The 20919-nt window shown below is 44.8% G+C and overlaps 1 protein-coding gene across 12 annotated transcripts in view; it reads left to right on the top strand.

The window, feature by feature from the left end:
* Positions 1 to 996: 996 nt before the first annotated feature.
* Positions 997 to 20919, top strand: part of LOC121534223 (inositol polyphosphate-4-phosphatase type I A) — a 45055-nt gene continuing 25132 nt past the window's right edge. For 11 of the 12 annotated variants that reach the window (XM_045205660.1, XM_045205659.1, XM_045205655.1 and 8 more), the window contains exon 1: positions 997 to 1126. The gene's annotated coding sequence lies outside the window, so the exon portion shown is untranslated. Of the gene's footprint in view, positions 1127 to 4996; positions 5331 to 20919 lie in introns of those variants that run through there. The other variant, XM_045205650.1, reaches the window with a different exon arrangement.

Below are 20919 nucleotides of genomic sequence, written 5' to 3'. Positions count from 1 at the left end.
CCCACTGGCTCCAGGCCATCTATAAATCACTGCTAGGCAAATCCCTGCCTTATCTTAGCTCATTGGTCACCATAGCAACACCCACCCGTAGTATGCACTCCAGCAGGTATATCTCACTGGTCATCCCCAAAGCCAACACCTCCTTTGGCCGCCATTCCTTCCAGTTCTCTGCTGCCAATGACTGGAACGAATTGCAAAAATCTCTGAAGCTGGAGACTCTTATCTCCCTCACTAACTTTAAGCATCAGTTGTCAAAGCACCTTACCGATCACTGCACCTGTACACAGCCCATCTGAAATTAGCCCACCCAACTACCTCATCCCCATATTGTTATTTATTTTGCTCATTTGCACCCCAGTATCTCTATTTGCACATCATATCTTGCACATCTATCATTCCAGTGTTAATACTAATTGTAATTATTTTGCACTATGGCCTATTTATTGCCTTACCTCCATAACTTGCTACATTTGAACACACTGTATATATATTTTCTGTTGTATTTTTGACTTTATGTTTTATTAAACTCTGTGTTGTTGTTTTTATCGCACTGCTTTGCATTATCTTGGCCAGGTCGCAGTTGTAAATGAGAACCTGTTCTCAACTGGCTTACCTGGTTAAATAAAGGTGAAATAAAAAAAATAAATAAAAAAAATTATTGTTCTGTAGCCTGGTTTTCCCCAATCATTGTGACCATCATGTCATTGATTTCTGTTCTGCTCTGAATCTAAATATAGTTCTTCATCATGCCTTTTATTGGTCATTCCAAAATAAAAAATTTCTTAAACCCATTTGGTCTTTTTCCCAGCACACTGTACAAGGAAAGATGTAGCCTATCATGATTTATTGAAAATAGATTTATTTTCAATAAAGTTGTATTTTCCGTTGCATTTATCTTATTTCATTGTAGCGTCCTTCTGAACGTGCCCCAGACTCAAGTAGGGGGAGGTTCCTTTTGATGAAGTTGCAACGTCACATGATACAATGTAGCCGAGAGGCAGCGCGAGATCACACTGCGGAGTGCACAGACAGGCTGGAAACAAACGTAACAAGCGAGCACCCCAACGTCAACACCAACGGCTGTCTCTTTCCCACCAAATGAATTGTCATCAAACGTCGTAGAAAGGTTTGTGTCTTCAACTTGAAATGCAGTTATCTGGTTAGCTGGAGAGGCAGGAAAGGTCGCCATGAGAAGGTTAGCATAGTAGCTAATTTGCTCATTTAATTGTTTACACCTCCTTGAAAAAAGCTTCAACTTCGAAGTTGTCTTTTTCTCTGTATAGTCAGTTATCACCCATATGGTTTTCATTTATTGTGGTCTACAGCTAGTTATTGCCAATGATACGTTTAGGTATAAACACCACCTGCAACTTAGGCTAGTCATCTTATTTTCACACAATGTTTTCATATGCGCACTCTGCCTCCAAAGACCAACACATACGGGTCTTTTAATGTCGCTGGACATTCTATTCTTTCCAAGGTATCCTATGTATTCTTTCCTAGTATTTTATGACTATGTATCTGCAGTCAGGCTGTGAAATGATATCCATAGCCCACTGAGTGCCTGCCTCTGTGTTTATCCACTTAAACACTCTTGGTCCATGATAAACCATATTCTAGTATTTTATTAAATAATCTATTAGCATGAAATGTTCTCAGCTAACATTCATTATCATCATGACTGGTTCTTGGCATTGCCAGGGTAACACTGTAAGTACAAATCTATGACGACTGTGTTTTGTGTTGGCTGATCTTGAATGGTGGAGTAAGGGGGTTCTAGCTACTGAAAGTGGCAGTGGTGGGTTATATAAGCCTGTTGGGAGAGTGGTGGTGCGGTTGACAGCCCTTTCCTAGGAGCCTCAGTTAGTTCCACATGGCTAAAATGACAACAAGCTGTGCCATGTGTCAGCTATACAGGCCAGATGGGTGCATTATTTAACATTCTGTCTATCTCAGCCTCATCATCACCACCTGTGCAGTCTTCTACCAACGCTTTAACTGTAACTCTGTTTTCTTTTAGCTCTGTTTTCTTGTAAGATTACTATTGTTTATTTTATGCATTTGTCCTGTGTGTGTGTGTGTGTGATCAGTATCAACACAGCCACTGTAATTGTATTGTAAATCATCCCGTTGTGACACAGGCTGAACTGGACAGTGAGTGTCCAGAATAGTTAATTATGAACCAGTGAAACCTCATCAAAATTATTTATCACTATTCATCCTCAGCAGTTTTGTCTCTGACCTGGAACTGAGAGTGTAAATGGTGTATATGCAGGGCTCCCTTGTAAAAGAGACCTTGGTCTCAATGGGACTCCCTGCTAAAATAAAGGTGAAATAAAAAAGCACAACACTGGCCTCAGCTACAGGCTTACCCACACAGGCTCTTATCACACAGCTTGTTGAAATTGGGGAGGACGGGCTCATAGTAATGGCTGGAACGGAATAAATGGAATGGTATCAAATTCATCAAACACATGGTTGCCATGTATTTGATACCATTCCATTCACTTTAGCCATTATTATGAGCTGTCCTCCCTTCAGTAGCCTCCTGTGCTGAGAACCCAGTGTCTCTGTCCCATCACAGCACTCAACTATACCCTAGTATGTTTTGCACTACTTTTGACCAGGGCCCATAGTACACTATATAAGGAATAGGGTGCATTTCGGTTCACTAGGGAGTAGGGTGCTGTTTCGGACACAGCCTTTGTAATGCTGGATTAGCTCAGTCTCACATGGACCAAAGTGGAGATACTGTATGTTGGTGGAGATATGAAAGGAAGAATTCATGACCAAGAACATGACCAAGTTGTTAGGGTTGGCAGTGAAAAATGACATCTGTTTGAGAGGCATACTTCAGTGCATGGCCAGAGGTGTTGGTCCTTAGCTGCTTTTGCTGTGTGCTAATTTGCATAAAGAATGACATTAGCATGATTTAATAATAATTCATTCAACTTTTATAGTGCTATTCATTACATAACAAATCTCAAAGTGCTTTAAAGCCCAAAAAAACAAAAGACAAGCAATTTAGAAAAACGACACCATTCATGAGATGGACAGTCATAGCTTGAGTGAGTGGTTATCTGAGTTGATGACTACTACAAACCACTATCTGAGGTCGTAAAGGCAGACTCAGTCAGTAGTTTCCTGGTAGGAGCCATCAGAGCCAAGGTCAAGGGGAGGGGACATGCTCATTGATTGAGAGGAAGCTTACGCGACCAGGCATGTGGAAGATCTGGAAAGACCAGGAACCGTTTCTGAGACTACTCCCAGTTGGCTTGACTAGGCTATTGCTCACAAGATTCTAGTGATTTGGAAACAACTACAGTACTAGATTGTACTAAGTATGGCACTGTAGTTTTGAGATTCAATATAGTAGCTAGCTACCTCTCTCTCGCATGCACACATGCGAGTGCACAGGCAGACCCTGAGGCCACAGTGTATGTATGGGGGAGTGCTGTGACTCAGCAATGGGATTTTTCTCCCACTGGGCTCAGAGGGCAACCAGGAGCCTGTTGATTCATCCTACTCTCTCTATCTCTCTCTGTTTCTCTGTCTATCTCTCTCTCCAACGCTCAACAAACAACACTCACTCTGTAAACAAGCTCAGAGAAGACACTCTTATTAACATTCATATCAGTATTAAACACAGTGAACCTGACACACACACAGCCAGTTGAATGCTCTGCCTACTCTGTTGCTCTTACAAGCCAATAATAGCTTCCCACAGAAACACACATTCAATCAGGCCCATGCATGTTGCATCATACGATGCTCCTGGAACACGCTACACTCAACTCCTCTGCACTCTCATGTTATCATTCACTCTTCTCCAACACAGGTACACACACACATTGACACACCGTTTCTATGTTTGCTATCTTACTAATTACACTGCTATAATAATCATGTTTTTTTTTCCCTCCGGAGCCTTTGTCATAAAAGTCTGATAGTAAAAGTCTCCTTTCGCTTTCATTAATTCACTTATGAGTGACATTGTAAATCTTGCTCCTTGGTGGATCGCCGGTGCCTCAGACAGCAATAGCTACTCTGCCTCGATGCGTTACCTTGCCTGTCTTTGCTGTTTTACACTGCAATCTATTAGACCTGTACCAAAGTTGTTGTTTTGGGGATCTGTGCTGACAGGTCTACAGTCAAGTAGTGGCGGGTGCTTCCCCGAGTCGACTGTCTCTGCCCGTGTCTCAAATGACACCCTATACCCTATGAGGTGCACTACTTTTGACCAGTGCCCATAACGCTCTGGTCAAAAGTAGTGCACTTTATAGGGAATAGGGTGCCATTTGGGACATAAACCTGTGACGCGTTTCCCTCTTATGCAACAGACTGAATTATTGATGATAGCATGTGCAGAAAAGTGAAACCTGTCGTCGGTCGATCGGTCAGGCCCTACACTAAACGATACTAAGGATAGGACCCCTGGAGAGAGGGAGAGCATGACTGCAAACGTGACACAGAGCAGGGAGCAGGGAAATGTTCTCTAGCCACCACAGTTGATTATTTATTGGTCTGGGAATCCACAACATGAATGACAGGCCTACAGTATACTGTAATGTAAAGCTCTTTCACAGTTTCTTCCTGGAAGTTTCCAAAATCACTGAGGTGTTCTGGAGCAGGGTTTTGGATGGGAACAGTGACACCTCTCCCCTTCATCCCCTTCCTCGTCTGGACAAAGCCAGTCTGGGTCCTCTCAGCCCAGTTTGTCACAAAGCATCCACAGTCCCATCTCGCCCTGTTCCTCTCTGTCCCTTCCTGTCTCTCTCCCTGTCTCTGTGTATTACTGCTGGAGAACAGTGTCAGCCAGAGAGAAGACAGGACCTTATCAGTCTGCTTCTCTTAGCTACTGCAGGAATACGAGAGAGAGAGAGGAGGGAGAGGGACAGATGGGGAGGGGGAGAGGGAGGACGAAGGAGGAGGGCAGAAAATACTAGAGCGAGGGAGGGAGGGAGGAAGAGAGCGGGAGGCAGAGAAAGAGAGAGAGATGGGGAGAGTGTAAGCAGTGATGATGATGCTGCCTGCTGCTGCGTGTGGGTTTGTTTACCTGCTGCTCTGCTGTGAGGAGACAGAATCCACCGCCAGGCCCATCACTCGCTACGCAGACTGTCATCTTACCCTATAGACGAGGAACAGAGCTGCGCTGTTAGGATCAGAGATGTACTAGTCTGTCTGTACATCAGTAGCATGCGGCCGGATGTGGATCAGCCCTTCTACAGGCATCCGCTGTGCTGTGTCACTCGCCACCATGCTGCTTCATTTAGTAGCGGCTATGCTAATGCTACTATCTACAGGTTGCCTGTAGCATTCACTGGATAAAGGTAGGGAAATGTTCTGGGATTTTAAGCCTAGTCTATGTATTGTATCTGACTTATGTGCTGACTGGACTGTAGCCATTTTGCGAAGGCTACTACTTAGCATCCCTTCTTATACTCTGTATGTAGAATTAGGCACTGCTCTAACCCCCTATGGTGGTTTTGGCTGGGGTGAGGAGCTCAGATGGGCCGTTGACAGGGAATAAATAATACCCAGCGTCCTCTGCATGCTGTTCTAAACGGCCGCCCTCGTCAGCCATAATGAGTGAGTCCTCTTCAGACTGCCTATGAAGGAGGAATCTAATGGCAGAAACATGCATTTATCATAGCGTGGGTTTATCTATTGATTTAAATAGGAAAACAGCTCCTTGCTGCTCTGTGGCAATGTTTATCTAGTCTTTGTTGCAGTGTTCAGTGTTTGTGTGTTAACTCCCACTAGTGAGATTATAGGACTGGCTTCTCGGCTACGCCAACATTGGGTTGAATCGGATTGGTTAGCGCTGAACAGTAACAAAAGCCTACACTCACTGGGTCCCCACGAACAGGCTTGAAGAACACTGGTCAATGCCAACATTCGATAACGTGACTAATGTCAGCTATCTGAAGACATTTTTGAACTGTCAGTTAAATTGGGGATGTGTTTCTTCCTTAAAGTAGACTCAGCGAAATGACGTTGCAACAAGCAGCACCGGAGATATTGAGTTGGGCGAGATGTAACACCTTTGCTGTCACACACAGTATCACACACAGCGTGGTAGCCAGGGGATCAAAACAGTGGAGAAGTTGAGCCTCGCACTTCAACACTCTTAGTTGTTGCGGAAATAATATAACGGTTATTGTGTTTTCACTTTGTAAATGTTTGTCACGTCCCGCTCACCCCATTGAGTTAGGTATTCAGGATAAAGTCAAAAGTGACACGGACGTTTAATCATAACGGTTCAGAGCATTTCCATGGTAATGGAATTATGCTGAAACTCCGATTTATCACTTTTAGAAAAATGTATACCAAACAAAAAACATTGATTTCAACATTTAATAAACCATAGAATGTTATGCACAAAGACTACTTTAAAACATTTTTACTGAACATTTTACAAAAACACATTTACCGGATGAACTGTGCAGGTACAAAGTTTGGTAACAGAATAAAACTGAGGGAGATTTTACCGTAATTACCAAACCTTGCATCTGCTGTTTTTCATTTTACATTTACATTTTAGTCATTTAGCAGACGCTCTTATCCAGAGCGACTTACAGTTAGTGAGTGCATACATCATTTTTCATACTGGCCCCCCGTGGGAATCGAACCCACAACCCTGGCGTTGCAAACGCCATGCTCTACCAACTGAGCTACATCCCTGCCGGCCATTCCCTCCCCTACCCTGGACGACGCTGGGCCAATTGTGCGCCGCCCCATGGGTCTCCCGGTCGCGGCCGGCAACGACAGAGCCTGGATACGAACCAGGATCTCTAGTGGCACAGCTAGCACAGCTAGCACTTCAGTATTTTATGTATTTATTTACTGTGTAAATTGTTCAAAGTAGTCATTGTGCATAGATTTGTATGGTTTGTTAAACTTTGAAATCAGTGGTTGTTGTTTGGCATTAATTTTAAAGTCTCACCGTGGAATTACCCTTCACTGACTTTGAGTCTCTCTCTGAAGTTCTTCTTTGGGTTCCTATGAAATTATGTAATATTGAAGTCCTCTTAATCTGAACCAAGGAACATGTCTGACCACTTCCCTCAATGTGAACATTTCCTGATTGCAGTTCAGGAAGTGAGGTAAACCGAAGGAAATATGCAAGACGTTACATTTTGCCCAGCTGTGAGACACTGAACGTGAATAAGCTGTTGATGTTCAAAGCTCAGTCAAACATCGTCACACAATAGGCACGTCATTTATCTCATAGGGACTTCCTGGTTTAAATCAATTAGACAAATAATGGCAAAATAAAGCAAAAGATAGAATAAGATCATTCTGTCCAACTCAGGGCCTCTTCCTCAGTTGTGTGTTGATGTGTGAGAACAGTAACAGCACTGACAAGCATGCACCACGTGCCTCAAACACTGAGGACAAACAGTAATCTCAGTCCTCTTTGCCAGCCTAGAATAGTAATGATATTAGGTCAACAGCTTAATTTGGGGAAAGCATGGCTGAGTCGTACGCTTACCTGACTTGACTGATGTGGAGGCTAGATGTGTGGGTAGACTACAGTACTGTAGATGGCAAGTGTTGCTCTCCTCTCACTGGTTATGTCATCATGATAGTTAACCAATCAGCCTGCTAGCTGGTCGTGGCTCCACATGGTTGCAGCCAGTGCTGACTCTCTCACTGGCATACTAATGATGCTACTGCATATTGTAGGCCTATATCATCACATGTTCTAGATTGATTTGTCAAAGCACAGTAGCTGCTTTCAGTGAGTTGTCTCTACACTTTGAAGGTCTGCACCAAAATAATGGTGTCGGTCTATCCGAGTGTACAGTGTATGATGGAAGATGACAAGCAGTTATTTTGAAATGTTACTAGCATGTTTTAGGCTTGTGGCACTGTTAGTTACACGTATAGAATGAGTCACATGGACCATGGTTTAGTTTTCCCCTTGGGCTGGGCTGAGTGGCTGTGTGAGCTTGTGAGAGAGAGCGAGACTCACACAAACAGAAGAAGGAACAGATGATTCAGATTAGAGCATGAATCATTTCTTTAGAAGTTCAGAGCAGCTGTAACCCTTTCATATGAAAATTAGCATCTCCCGACCCCCTACATGTTTTATCTGACACACACGCATACACACACACTAGGGCTGACCCCAATTAGTCGACTGGTTGATTGTTTGGTTGTTAGGCTGTTGGTCGACCAAGATTGTTTTAGTCGAGCAGTAACAAATATATATATATATATATATATAGATATATATGCGCCCATCTCAGTGAGCCATTGTGGAGGCCTAGACTAAAAGCCAATTTATGCTTGATCCGTAAAATTTGGTTGGAGGCTCCATATGGAGGGTGTGACGCAATTGCGGAGCCTCCAGAGGCATGCAGAGGCCAAATCGAGCTCCGTACCGCATTGCCATGCGCCTCCCAAATGTTGTAACAATGCGGAGGGCTCTGTGTAGCTCCGCATTGACATGATTGGTTGACGGTAGGTGGGGGCGGTACATCCTGTAGAAAACACAAACTCACTTCCTTGACAACAGCTCTGCACTGCTCCCCAAAGTGCAAGAAGTATGAATGCCCTGACTTCTGCTGAGGCCATATCACCGTAAATGCTGCATGGCCAATGCAGACGTGGGATTGACCATGCGCCCAGATGCACAATGCACTTCACTCTCCAGAATGCGCTCTCTCCCGCCAATTTGTGCACATTCATTGTTTCATAACTTAATTGTGTAAATTGTTTGCATATGATTGTTAGTGTATATCAATTCCCCATTACATACATCACCAGTAGTACATTTACCGTTAATTCCTATCGTTTCTAATCTACAATGTTTGTTGCTTTGGTTATGGTAATTTCTGTTAATGCATTCAATATTATTATTCCAGCCTTCTCGTTGTCATTGTCGGAGTGGACACATTGTTTGCAGAGTGCGCATCCTATGCTACACTTGTGAGAAACAAGTTTTGGTTTATTTCATTCCATTTATGAGTTTTGTCAAAATAGTCATTGTCTTTTGTTTGGAGCGCTCCTGTCAATGTAGATTATTTTATTTTTTTAACCTTTATTTAACCAGGTAAGCCAGTTGAGAACAAGTTCTCATTTACAACTGCGACCTGGCCAAGATAAAGCAAAGCAGTGCGATTAAAAACAACAACATAGAGTTACATATGGGGTAAAACAAAACATAAAGTCAAAAATACAACAGAAAATATATATACAGTGTGTGCAAATGTAGCAAGTTATGGATGTAAGGCAATAAATAGGCCATAGTACAAAATAATTACAATTAGTATTAACACTGGAATGATAGATGTGCAAGAGATGATGTGCAAATAGAGATACTGGGGTGCAAATGAGCAAAATAAATAACAATATGGGGATGAGGTAGTTGGGTGGGCTAATTTCAGATGGGCTGTGTACAGGTGCAGTGATCGGTAAGGTGCTCTGACAACTGATGCTTAAAGTTAGTGAGGGAGATAAGAGTCTCCAGCTTCAGAGATTTTTGCAGTTCGTTCCAGTCATTGGCAGCAGAGAACTGGAAGGAATGGCGGGCAAAGGAGGTGTTGGCTTTGGGGATGACCAGTGAGATATACCTGCTGGAGCGCATACTACGGGTGGGTGTTGCTATGGTGACCAATGAGCTAAGATAAGGCGGGGATTTGCCTAGCCGTGATTTATTTGTTGGCCTGGAGCCAGTGGGTTTGGCGACGAATATGTAGTGAGGACCAGCCAACAAGAGCGTACAGGTCACAGTGGTGGGTAGTATATGGGGCTTTGGTGACAAAACGGATGGCACTGTGATAGACTACATCCAATTTGCTGAGTAGAGTGTTGGAGGCTATTTTGTAAATGACATAGCTGAAGTCAAGGATCGGTAGGATAGTCATATTTACGAGGGCATGTTTGGCAGCATGAGTGAAGGAGGCTTTGTTGCGAAATAGGAAGCTGATTCTAGATTTAACTTTGGATTGGAGATTCTTAATGTGAGTCTGGAAGGAGAGTTTACAGTCTAACCAGACACCTAGGTATTTGTAGTTGTCCACATACTCTAGGTCAGACCCGTCGAGAGTAGTGATTCTAGTCGGGTGGGCGGGTGCCAGCAGCGTTCGATTGAAGAGCATGCATTTAGTTTTACTAGTGTTTAAGAGCAGTCGGAGGCTACTGAAGGAGTGTTGTATGGCATTGAAGCTCGTTTGGAGGTTTGTTAACACAGTGTCCAATGAAGGGCCAGATGTATACAAAATGGTGTCGTCTGCGTAGAGGTGGATCTGAGAGTCACCAGCAGCAAGAGCGACATCATTGATATACACGGAGAAAAGAGTCGGCCCAAGAATTGAACCCTGTGGCACCCCCATAGAGAATGCCATAGGTCCAGACAACAGGCCCTCCGATTTGACACATTGAACTCTATCTGAGAAGTAGTTGGTGAACCAGGCGAGGCAGTCATTTGAGAAACCAAGACTATTTAGTCTGCCAATAAGAATGCGGTGGTTGACAGAGTCGAAAGCCTTGGCCAGGTCGATGAAGACGGCTGCACAGTACTGTCTATTATCGATTGCGGTTATAATATCGTTTAGGACCTTGAGCGTGGCTGAGGTGCACCCATGACCAGCTCGGAAACCGTATTGCATAGCGGAGAAGGTACGGTGGAATTCGAAATGGTCGGTGATCTGTTTGTTAACTTGGCTTTCAAAAACTTTCGAAAGGCAGGGCAGGATGGATATAGGTCTGTAACAGTTTGGATCTCGAGTGTCACCCCCTTTGAAGAGGGGGATGACCGCGGCAGCTTTCCAATCTCTGGGGATCTCAGACGTTACGAAAGAGAGGTTGAGAAGGCTAGTAATAGGGGTTGCGAAAAATTTCGGCAGCTAGTTTTAGAAAGAAAGGGTCCAGATTGTCTAGCCCAGATGATTTGTAGGGGTCCAGATTTTGCAGCTCTTTCAGAACATCAGCTGTCTGAATTTGTGTGAAGGAGAAGCGGGGGGGGGCATGGGCAAGTTGCAGCGGAGGGTGCAGAGCTGGTGGCCTGGGTAGTGGTAGCCAGGTGGAAAACATGGCCAGCCGTAGCAAAATGCTTGTTGAAATTCTCGATTATTGTAGATTTATCGGTGGTGATAGTGTTTCCTAGCCTCAGTGCAGTGGGCAGCTGGGAGGAGGTGCTCTTATTCTCCATGGACTTTACAGTGTCCCAAAACTTTTTGGAGTTAGTGCTACAGGATGCACATTTCTGTTTGAAAAAGCTAGCCTTTGCTTTCCTAACTGCTTGTGTATATTGGTTCCTAACTTCCCTGAAAAGTTGCATATCGCGGGGGCTATTTGATGCTAATGCCGTACGCCACAGGATGTTTTTGTGCTGGTCAAGGGCAGTCAAGTCTGAGGAGAACCAGGGGCTATATCTGTTCTTAGTTCTGCATTTTTTGAATGGGGCATGTTTATTTAAGATTGAGAGGAAATTACTTTTAAAGAACAACCAGGCATCCTCTACTGACGGAATGAGATCGATATCCATCCAGGATACCTGGGCCAGGTCAATTAGGAAGGCCTGCTCGCTGAAGTGTTTTAGGGAGCATTTGACAGTGATGAGGGGTGGTCGTTTGACCACGGACCCGTTACGGACGCAGGCAATAAGGCAGTGGTTGAAGACAGCAGAGGTGTATTTAGAGGGTAAGTTAGTCAGGATGATATCTATGAGGGTACCCATGTTTACGGATTTAGGGTTGTACCTGGTAGGTTTGTTGATCATTTGTGTGAGATTGAGGGCATCTATTTTGGATTGTAGGATGGCCGAGGTGTTAAGCATATCCCAATTTAGGTCACCAAGCAGTACGAACTCTGAGGATAAATGGGGGGCAATCAATTCACATATGGTGTCCAGGGCACATCTGGGGGCTGAGGGGGGTCTGTAGCAAGCGGCAACAGTGAGATACTTATTTCTGGAAAGGTGTATTTTTAGAAGTAGAAGCTCAAACTGTTTGGGCACAGACCTGGATAGTATGATAGAGCTCTGCAGGCTATCTCTACAGTAGATTGCAACTCCACCCCCTTTTGCAGTTCTATCTAGACGGAAAATTTTGTAGTTGGGGATGGAAATTTCAGAATTTTTGGTGGCCTTCCTAAGCCAGGTTTCAGACAGGGTTGGCGGAGTGTGCTAACGCAGTGAATAACTCAAACTTAGGAAGGAGGCTTCTGATGTTAACGTGCAGAAAACCAAGGCTTTTACGGTTACAGAAGTCAACAAATGATAGCTCCTGGGGAGTAGGAGTGATACTGGGGGCTGCAGGGCCTGGGTTAGCCTCTACATCACCAGAGGAACAGAGGAGGACTTGAATAAAGATACGGCTAAATGCTTTAAGAACTGGTCTTCTAGTGCGTTGGGTACAGAGAATAAAGGGGCCAGATTTCCGGGCGTTGTAGAAAAGATTCAGGGCATTATGTACAGACAAGGATATGGAAGGATATGAGTACAGTGGAGGTAAACCTAAGCGTTGGGTAACAATGAAAGAGAGAGCATCACTGGAGGCACCGATTGAGCCGGTCTCGGCGTGTATGGGGGGTGGAACAAAGGAACTATTTGAGGCAGTTTGAGAGGGACTTGGGGTTCTACAGTGAAATTGTATAATAAGAACTAACTGGAACAGCAATAGGCAAGGCATATTGACATGGGAGAGAGGCATAAAGCAATCACAGGTGTTATTAGAGAGAGCTAGGACAACAATTTTTAATGGCGATAAAGTTTGGGCTGAGGCTAAACAGATAAACAGGACAGGGTACCGTGTAAAGGAACAGTCCAGCAGGCATCAGCTGTGCAGCTGAGTGATCATAAGGTCCAGTGAACAGCAATATGTGAGTCTGAGAGCAGTTCGAATTGGTGCTTCAGCACAGCGAGCCGGAAGCACGGCTGTTTGCGTGTGCTAGCGGGCCGGGGCTAGCAGACGGATCTTCGTGGTCGTCGCAACGGGAAGCCTGTTGAAACCACAGACGATTACGTCGGCAGACCAGTCGTGATGGATTCGGCAGGGCTCCGTGTCGACTCTAGGAGGTCCCGTCCGGTTGACAGAGAGGTAGATAGCCGGGAGATGTGCCTGCCTCAAGGCTAGCTCAAGGCTGATTAGCCAACAACAACGTTCATTTGGTTGCAGCTAGCTAGTTGCGATTATCCAGTGTTAAAGGTCCAGTGATTCAGTGATTCCGGCAGAAAATCCGATGTTCTGGGTGAAAACCGCTAACGGTGGCTAATAGCAAGTAGCTAGTTAGCCGGCTGGCTAGTTTCAACTGGAGATTCTAGATAAAGGTGAGTAAATAATAGAATCCGTTCCACATTGAGTGAGGCGGGTTGCAGGAAAGTATATTTAGTAGAAGGATGAAAAGTGTGATAGGGAAATATATACATAAAATACAAAAAAATACAAAAAACAGGCTATTTACATGGACACACAAGAGAACACGACCGCTCTGCTACGCATTCTTGGATCTGAGTAAGGACGCGCACACATAGAAGTAGGCCTATAGGCTACCTGGCCTGCGCACAAATGTAGGCATATAAATGTGCCCATTTTGGGGATCTGATAGTATTTCTGATTGGCTTAACGCACAACAACTAATGACCTGTGGAGCTTCTCAAAGTAATGTTTTCTTCTCCTAAAACAGTAAGCAAACAAAGTCTGTTTTTACATCCATTGAGAATTACAATTGTTCCTCAATGCATTTGAAAAATCTTTCCAGCGCTCTCCCTTTTGATAACCACTCAGCGTGAAAGGGAAAAATGTAATGCTCTGATCCAGTGGAAACGTCATAAAATAGGCCTTCTTAGATAGATTACTTCTTATCAGTGCTTGACTTGGACAGAAATAGGTTCCGGTATTCATTTCGGGTGCTGGTACTGTTTATATTTAGGTGCAGGAGCTCCACAATACTTTTTAGCTAATATCCTATAAGAGGAACAGGAGCTCAAGCAGTAGAAAATTTGAGGTGCCGATACTCGGCTCCGGTGAGCTTTTGCCCAAGTCAAGCACTGCTTCTTATCCCTTGCGCAAGTAGCCTACAGCTGTGTCTGTCCCGAGCTCCCTGGCGCGGGAAACTCTGAGGGCCCGGAATATTTTATACAATGTTGCTAGCGGCGCAATCTTCGGGCAGGACCCAAGTTGGGTCTCATGGGTCCTCTGTAGCTCAGCTGGTAGAGCACGGCGCTTGTAACGCCAAGGTAGTGGGTTCGATCCCTGGGACCACCCATACACAAAAAAAAATGTATGCACGCATGACTGTAAGTCGCTTTGGATAAAAGCGTCTGCTAAATGGCATATTATTATTATTATTATTAAGTTAATAGTTGATACAATGTTTCAAGTTTGTTGCAGACAGGCCATGTGTAGCCAATGTGATTTATAGGATATTTCTTTTTATCAGGACATTTTCTACCTGCAGGCTGCAATGTTTTTATTTGTTGGCTTTATGTAGGCTATTTTTACATAGTTGGCAATAGCAATAGAAGTTACTTTTTCGGTTTATCATTTTCATTTAGCTTTGGATAGAATTTTGATTAACCACATAAATGATTTTGCGATATGAAGACTGTTTCACGAAAATGTGCATATGAAAACCATAACTGGCACGCAGATCGTTAGAAATGGTAAGATAAATTGGCATTCCACATGAGAAAGGTTGCCGACTCCTCGTGTAGCCTATTACCGGCAACTTCAGGAGAGTAATGGCAGAATCTGCGAAAGCCAGCAGGAGCGGGAGGAGAATAGTTGGGTCAGGTTTTTTTATTCTTGTTATCTAGATCTCTGGTGCCCTCTTGAGGCATTTGTCTTATTTCATCAAACCGTGAGCTTAAAGCATCAGACAAGCTCAATGCATATAGTTGATTTTATAAAAACGCATAGGGTGTGTCTACATATGGAAAAATACACCATTAAAAATGTTGACCAATCGATTGGTCGAAAGAACAGATGACTTTCGGTCAACCAAGATTTTTTTTTGTCGGGGACAGCCCTAACACACACACACACACCGTGACACAAAAACACACACACACTCCTGGTGTGTGTGTGTGTGTGGAGAGGGTGGTCCGGTGGCTCCAGTTGATGGTGGCTCCTGGATTGAGTATATGCAGGACTGCTTCTTAAATAGAATGATGCACAGACACTGCACTGCCTCAGTAGAGCCTCAAACCACACCAGACACTCACACACCTTCAAAAGTGAGTTATCACTGAGAGAAGGCTGGTGACTGGAGAGAGGGAAATAAGATGGGGGGGAGAGAGAGAGAGAGAGGACCAGGTACACCCTGAGCTGTTGAACAGTCCCCTCACGTCTGTCCATCCCTCTCCCTGACATGACTACTGTAGGAACTATGCAGCCAGTCTAGTCTGGAGGACAGCTCTAATTACTGTAGGAACTAGGCAGCCAGTCTAGTCTGGAGGGCAGCTCTAACTACTGTAGGAACTAGGCAGCCAGTCTGGAGGGCAGCTCTAACTACTGTAGGAACTAGGCAGCCAGTCTAGTCTGGAGGGCAGCTCTAACTACTGTAGGAACTAGGCAGCCAGTCTAGTCTGGAGGGCAGCTCTAACTACTGTAGGAACTAGGCAGCCAGTCTAGTCTGGAGGGCAGCTCTAACTACTGTAGGAACTAGGCAGCCAGTCTAGTCTGGAGGACAGCTCTAACTACTGTAGGAACTAGGCAGCCAGTCTAGTCTGGAGGGCAGCTCTAACTACTGTAGGAACTAGGCAGTCAGTCTAGTCTGTTGGGCAGCTCTAACTACTGTATGAACTAGGCAGCCAGTTTAGTCTGGAGGACAGCTCTAACTACTGTAGGAACTAGGCAGCCAGTCTAGTCTGGAGGACAGCTCTAACTACTGTAGGAACTAGGCAGCCAGTCTAGTCTGGAGGACAGCTCTAACTACTCTCCATCAAACAAATGAAAGTGAAGAATATGTAAGACTTGCTGCACCTACAAATTCATCTGGATATTTATTCAGGAAATGAAAATGGCAGTCTGAGATTTTAGAGTCTCTATGATTAATTATTTTTACATTTACATTTTTTGTCATTTAGCAGACGCTCTTATCCAGAGCGACTTACAGTTAGTGAGTGCATACATGTTATTATTCTTTTTTTTTTTTTGTACTGGCCCCCCTTGGGAATCGAACCCACAACCCTGGCGTTACAAGGGCCATGCTCTACAAGCGCCATGCTCTACCAACTGAGCTACACGGGGCCCAGTGCTATTTGACCCTGATACAGGGCTTACTCATAGCACCTCATTTAGACAGATAAAATAAGCGCCTTTAGCGTCAAAAGAGATCAGATTTTTCTAATGAATGTCCTGTTGGTGCTCTCCAACAGTGTTTACCTTCTCCATAGTCATTATGACACAGATACTGGTGTGGTGCAGAGTTGAAGTCTGTTTAGACAAGGCTGGGGCTATAAATATAAATCATGTGGGCTGGGAGTGCAGGAGGAGGACAGTAAGATGGGAACTAGTAACATGAAGGGAGAGCCGTTATCCTGTCTTCTGTATAGGTGTGTTTGAGATGAGAAGTCAAGATCTGAGGGAACTCTGAGACTGTATGCTTTTAGCTCGTTGTGTGTGTGAACCTTGGCAGCCAGTCAACACAGAAACTGTTTTTTGCCTTTTAAGGGCAACAGGACTGAGCTCTCCTCCACACTGCCCTTCTCAGGCTTCGAGACTGAGACTGAGACTGAGAGCAGAGCAGAGAAACCCTTGATACAAACACATCCTCATTTCCAGGTATGGTTGGACAAGACCCCTGTGTGTGATAGTGTTAATCCCACTCAGAGGAGCTCCAGAGGGGCCTGGAACCAGCACGGAGAGGGAAGAAACAGGGAGCCTTGAGATGCTTTCAGAACCAAGGCAAGCTGAGGGTTTTCGATTCAAGACAAATTAAAGAATGATCTTGTTGCTTGGCTGGTAATCCTGACGGAGTCACTGAGTCACACGGCACAATTAGACTCACTAAGGATGGAATTAGCCGGAGTGTAGTCTGCTGGGAGGGAGGAAGGAAAGGAGAGAGAGTAAAGAGGGAGAGAAATCTGTGTTTTCAGTCAGTAGTGTGGACGCCGCACAGGGTCCTCATTGCTCAATGTCTCAAACACACGCACGGACACACACACTCCCCCGGTTCCTCCATAGAGACAGCTTGCCGGTTGCGTGCAGCATTAGACTTAACATAACAGCAGAAGTGAAAGCCACTAAACCCTGCCAGTCAGGTGGACGCCAGTAAGACTAGCTGTCACCATTGGTGTCGGATAATGGGGATCCTAATAAAATCTAAATCTCACTTCCCCTTTTAGGTTAAATCAAGTCAAACATATGCATCCCATTGTAAGTCCTTAGATTCTCTGGTGAGGACAATGTCACAAGTGTCACTTACTCAACTGGTTAACCTACAGTACCAGGTGCCCAGGGTAAAACGAAGACACTGAGAATTCATCGAAACACGTATTTGCAAACCTAGAAACTGGTTTGAACATAGTTGGGTCCCGGCCCACTCTGTGCTGTATTCTCCAGTTGTTACTGGGTGTGAGAAACTATGTCAGAAACCCAGCAGGTATTTCTTAACCTAGCCGTGGAAACTCCAAAAGCCCATGTGTCCCAGTTCATGTGATTTACTAATCATCAGGGTCTCCTCACTCTCGCGCTATAAATCAAATCAGATTGTATTTGTCACATGCTTCGTAAACAACAGGTGTAGACTAACAGTGAAATGCTTACTTACGGGCTCTTCCCAACAATGCAGAGAGAAAAATATAGAACAAATAGTAACACAAGGAATAAATACACAATGAGTAACAATAACGAGGCTATATACAGGGGGTACCAGTACCGAGACGATCAAATCACATTTATTTCTCACATGCGCCGAATACAACAGGTGTAGACCTTACCGTGAAATGCTTACTTACAAGCCCTTAACTTTATTTATTGAACTGCATTGTTGGTTAAGAAAATATTTACTAAATACAAATTTAACACAATAAAATAATAATAACGAGGCTATATACAGGGGGTACCGGTACCGAGTCAATGTGCAGGGGGTACAGGTTAGTCGAGGTAATTTGTACATGTAAGTAGGGGTAAAGTGACTATGCATAGATAATAAACAGCGAGTAGCAGCAGTGTAATAACAAAGGGAGGGGGAGGTGTCAATGTAAATAGTCCGGGTGGCCATTTGATTAATTGTTCAGCAGTCTTATGGCTTGGGGGTAGAAGATGTTAAGGAGCCTTTTGGACCTAGACTTGGCGCTCCGGTACCGCTTGCCGTGGGTGTGCAGGGGTACGAGGTAATTGAGGTAGATATGTACATATAAGTAGGGGTAACGTGACTAGGCAACAAGATAGATAATAAACAGTAGCAGCAGCGTATGTGATGAGTCAAAAGAGTTTGTGCAAAGAGGGTCAATGCAGATAGTCCGGGTAGCTATTTGGTTAACTATGTAGTAGTCTTGGGGGTAAAAGTTGTTCAGGGTCCTGTTTGTTCCAGACTTGGTGCATCAGTACCGCTTGCCGTGCGGTAGCAGAGAGAACAGTCTATGACTTGGGTGGCTGGAGTCTGACAATTTCCAGGGCCTTCCTCTGACACCGCCTGCTATAGAGGTCCTGGATGGCAGGGAGCTCGGCCCCAGTGATGTACTGGGCCATACGCACTACCCTCTGAAGCGCCTTGCGGTCGGATGCCAAGCAGTTGCCATAGCAAGCGGTGATGCAGCCAGTCAAGGTGCTCTCTGGTGCAGCTGTATAACTTTTTGAGGATCTTCGAGCCCATGCCAAATCTTTTCAGCCTCCTGATGGGGAAGAGGCGTTGTCGTGCCTTCTTCACGACTGTGTTAGTGTGTGAGTACCATGTTAATTCCTTAGTGATGTGGACACAGGAACTTGAAGCTCTCAACCTGCTCCACTACAGCCCCGTCGGTGTGGATGGGGGCGTGCTCGGCCCTCCATTTAATGTAGTCCACGATCAGCTCCTTTGTCTTGCTGACGTTGAGGGAGAGGTTGTTGTCCTGGCACCATTGTCGTCGGTGATCAGGCCTGCCACCGTCTGCTACCATTTGGCTCTTACCAATGTGGCCCATATTTCCAGGCAATTACAGAACAGTTGTAGATATTAGCCAAAGAATCTGACAATTCATTCAATCAATGTTAATCCTTCATTGTACAGAGAACACATACAATACATTTGGATTCATTCCCTGAAGTGCACCCTATTGCCTGTGTAGTGCACTTTATTTGACCAGAGCCACATGTGCACTGGCAGGGAAGAAGAGGATCTGTGATGATAGTGCTAACCAGACCTGTATCTGCTGAGCTTTTCACCACCACCAGCAGCATCAGCTAGCTATCGATGGGCTCTCCTCCAGCATTTCTGCCTGATTACACAAGACAGGCCTCCAGCACCCTGTACTCCTGCCAGGAAAGCCCCCAGCCCAGCCTCTGTGGAACGATGCCCAGCTGACTGCACTCTCAGAGGATATGTGTCTCTACAACAGGGTTTCCCCTATGAATGCTTAGGCGGGACGCCCACCCCCTTCCCTAGCTCTGTTGCACACCCCTGCCTAAACATAGTCCAAAAATATTTTGGTCTCTGCAGTTCAGGCATTTACTTCCCTTCCTTTGATACAATCTAGGAGAAACACCCCAGTTGATCAGAGCAGATATCATTAAGCTAGCAGGATGTCCTCATCCTCATGCTCCTACTCATCAGAACACACAGTAATGTGCCTTCCAGTCAAGCTGAGGACTAACCTCTCTGCCATGTCTATGTCCTTACAGTCCAACTAAATAAGGAAACCATTTTCTTTAGGAAACCTGGTTAGTGTGTTTGATTGAGCAAGACCCAGAGTGATACTTTGAATAGCTCACTGTTGTTACCATGGAGACAATCGGGGGCAGATGAAGGGGAGATTGGTTCCATCAGAATCCCTAGAAAAGCATCCTGCTGTTTGCATTATCACGCCACAGCTGAATCTCTGGGATAGTCCACATGAATGCTTGAAAGGCTCTCTGCATAAAGGATGCCCAACATATCAGCCCAACACTTGTCATTAAACCCAGCAGTGGACTGGTGGTATCACAGAGAAACAAAGCGTTCAACGGAACCTTGATGATAAGTGGTTTTGTTTATACGGTACATCCGGTCAGTGTTGATCATTTTGACTAAGCTGGGGTATTGTCAATAGACGTATGTAAAAGCATGCCGCTCTGAGTTTCTCCTCCTGGCCTGCCCTAGTCTCTCTGAGGTATTCTAGCCTTGGTGCTGTGGGCTGTTGCTAGTTACTGTACTCCAGCTGTTAGCAGTGACAGAAATAGAGTGTGGATCTCTATTGAAGCTCTTAAGTAGACCAGGGCTGGTCTATTACCCACAGCCTCCAGCCTCAGTGGAAATGGGCTAATTGTTCCTGTTCGATGAGGAGAGGAGAGGCCTGGTTCCTGGGCTAACTGGCAACTGGCTGAGGACGTGCCCTGGAGGAACCATGTCCCCTGAGGGGGAGGTGGGGGAAGAGGATGAGGAGTGGGAGGGGCATTGGATGGTTTTGTGATGAAGAGCGCATTTCTGCTCTCACTCTATCTTTGGAATACGCATCGATGATGGGAAAAAGTGTCAGTTCAACATTATTAGAGAAAAACATCTGATTATCACCACTCATTGTTATTTTGTTGTGTGAAGGGCACCTGTTGCTCCATTTATGTCTATTCAGACCCTTCTTCAGTTGATGCCAGCATATATGCTGCCATTATTTAAGATTATACGTTTATAACTCTCAGTTCCTCTACGCTATCAATTATCTGATGACACAAGGGTTGAAATATGTGCGATCTCCATTGTTTCTTCTCTCAGAATTAATGTGATAAAGTGCTCCTTGAAGTAATGTGAGAAATTGTAAGCGACAGTTTTGAAATAACAGGAGACCATTGT

The sequence above is a fragment of the Coregonus clupeaformis genome, chromosome 20, assembly GCF_020615455.1.
Source record: "Coregonus clupeaformis isolate EN_2021a chromosome 20, ASM2061545v1, whole genome shotgun sequence".
Lineage (NCBI taxonomy): Eukaryota > Metazoa > Chordata > Actinopteri > Salmoniformes > Salmonidae > Coregonus > Coregonus clupeaformis.
Note: the sequence above shows the minus strand (reverse complement) of the source record. Positions and strands in the feature narration are given on the sequence as shown.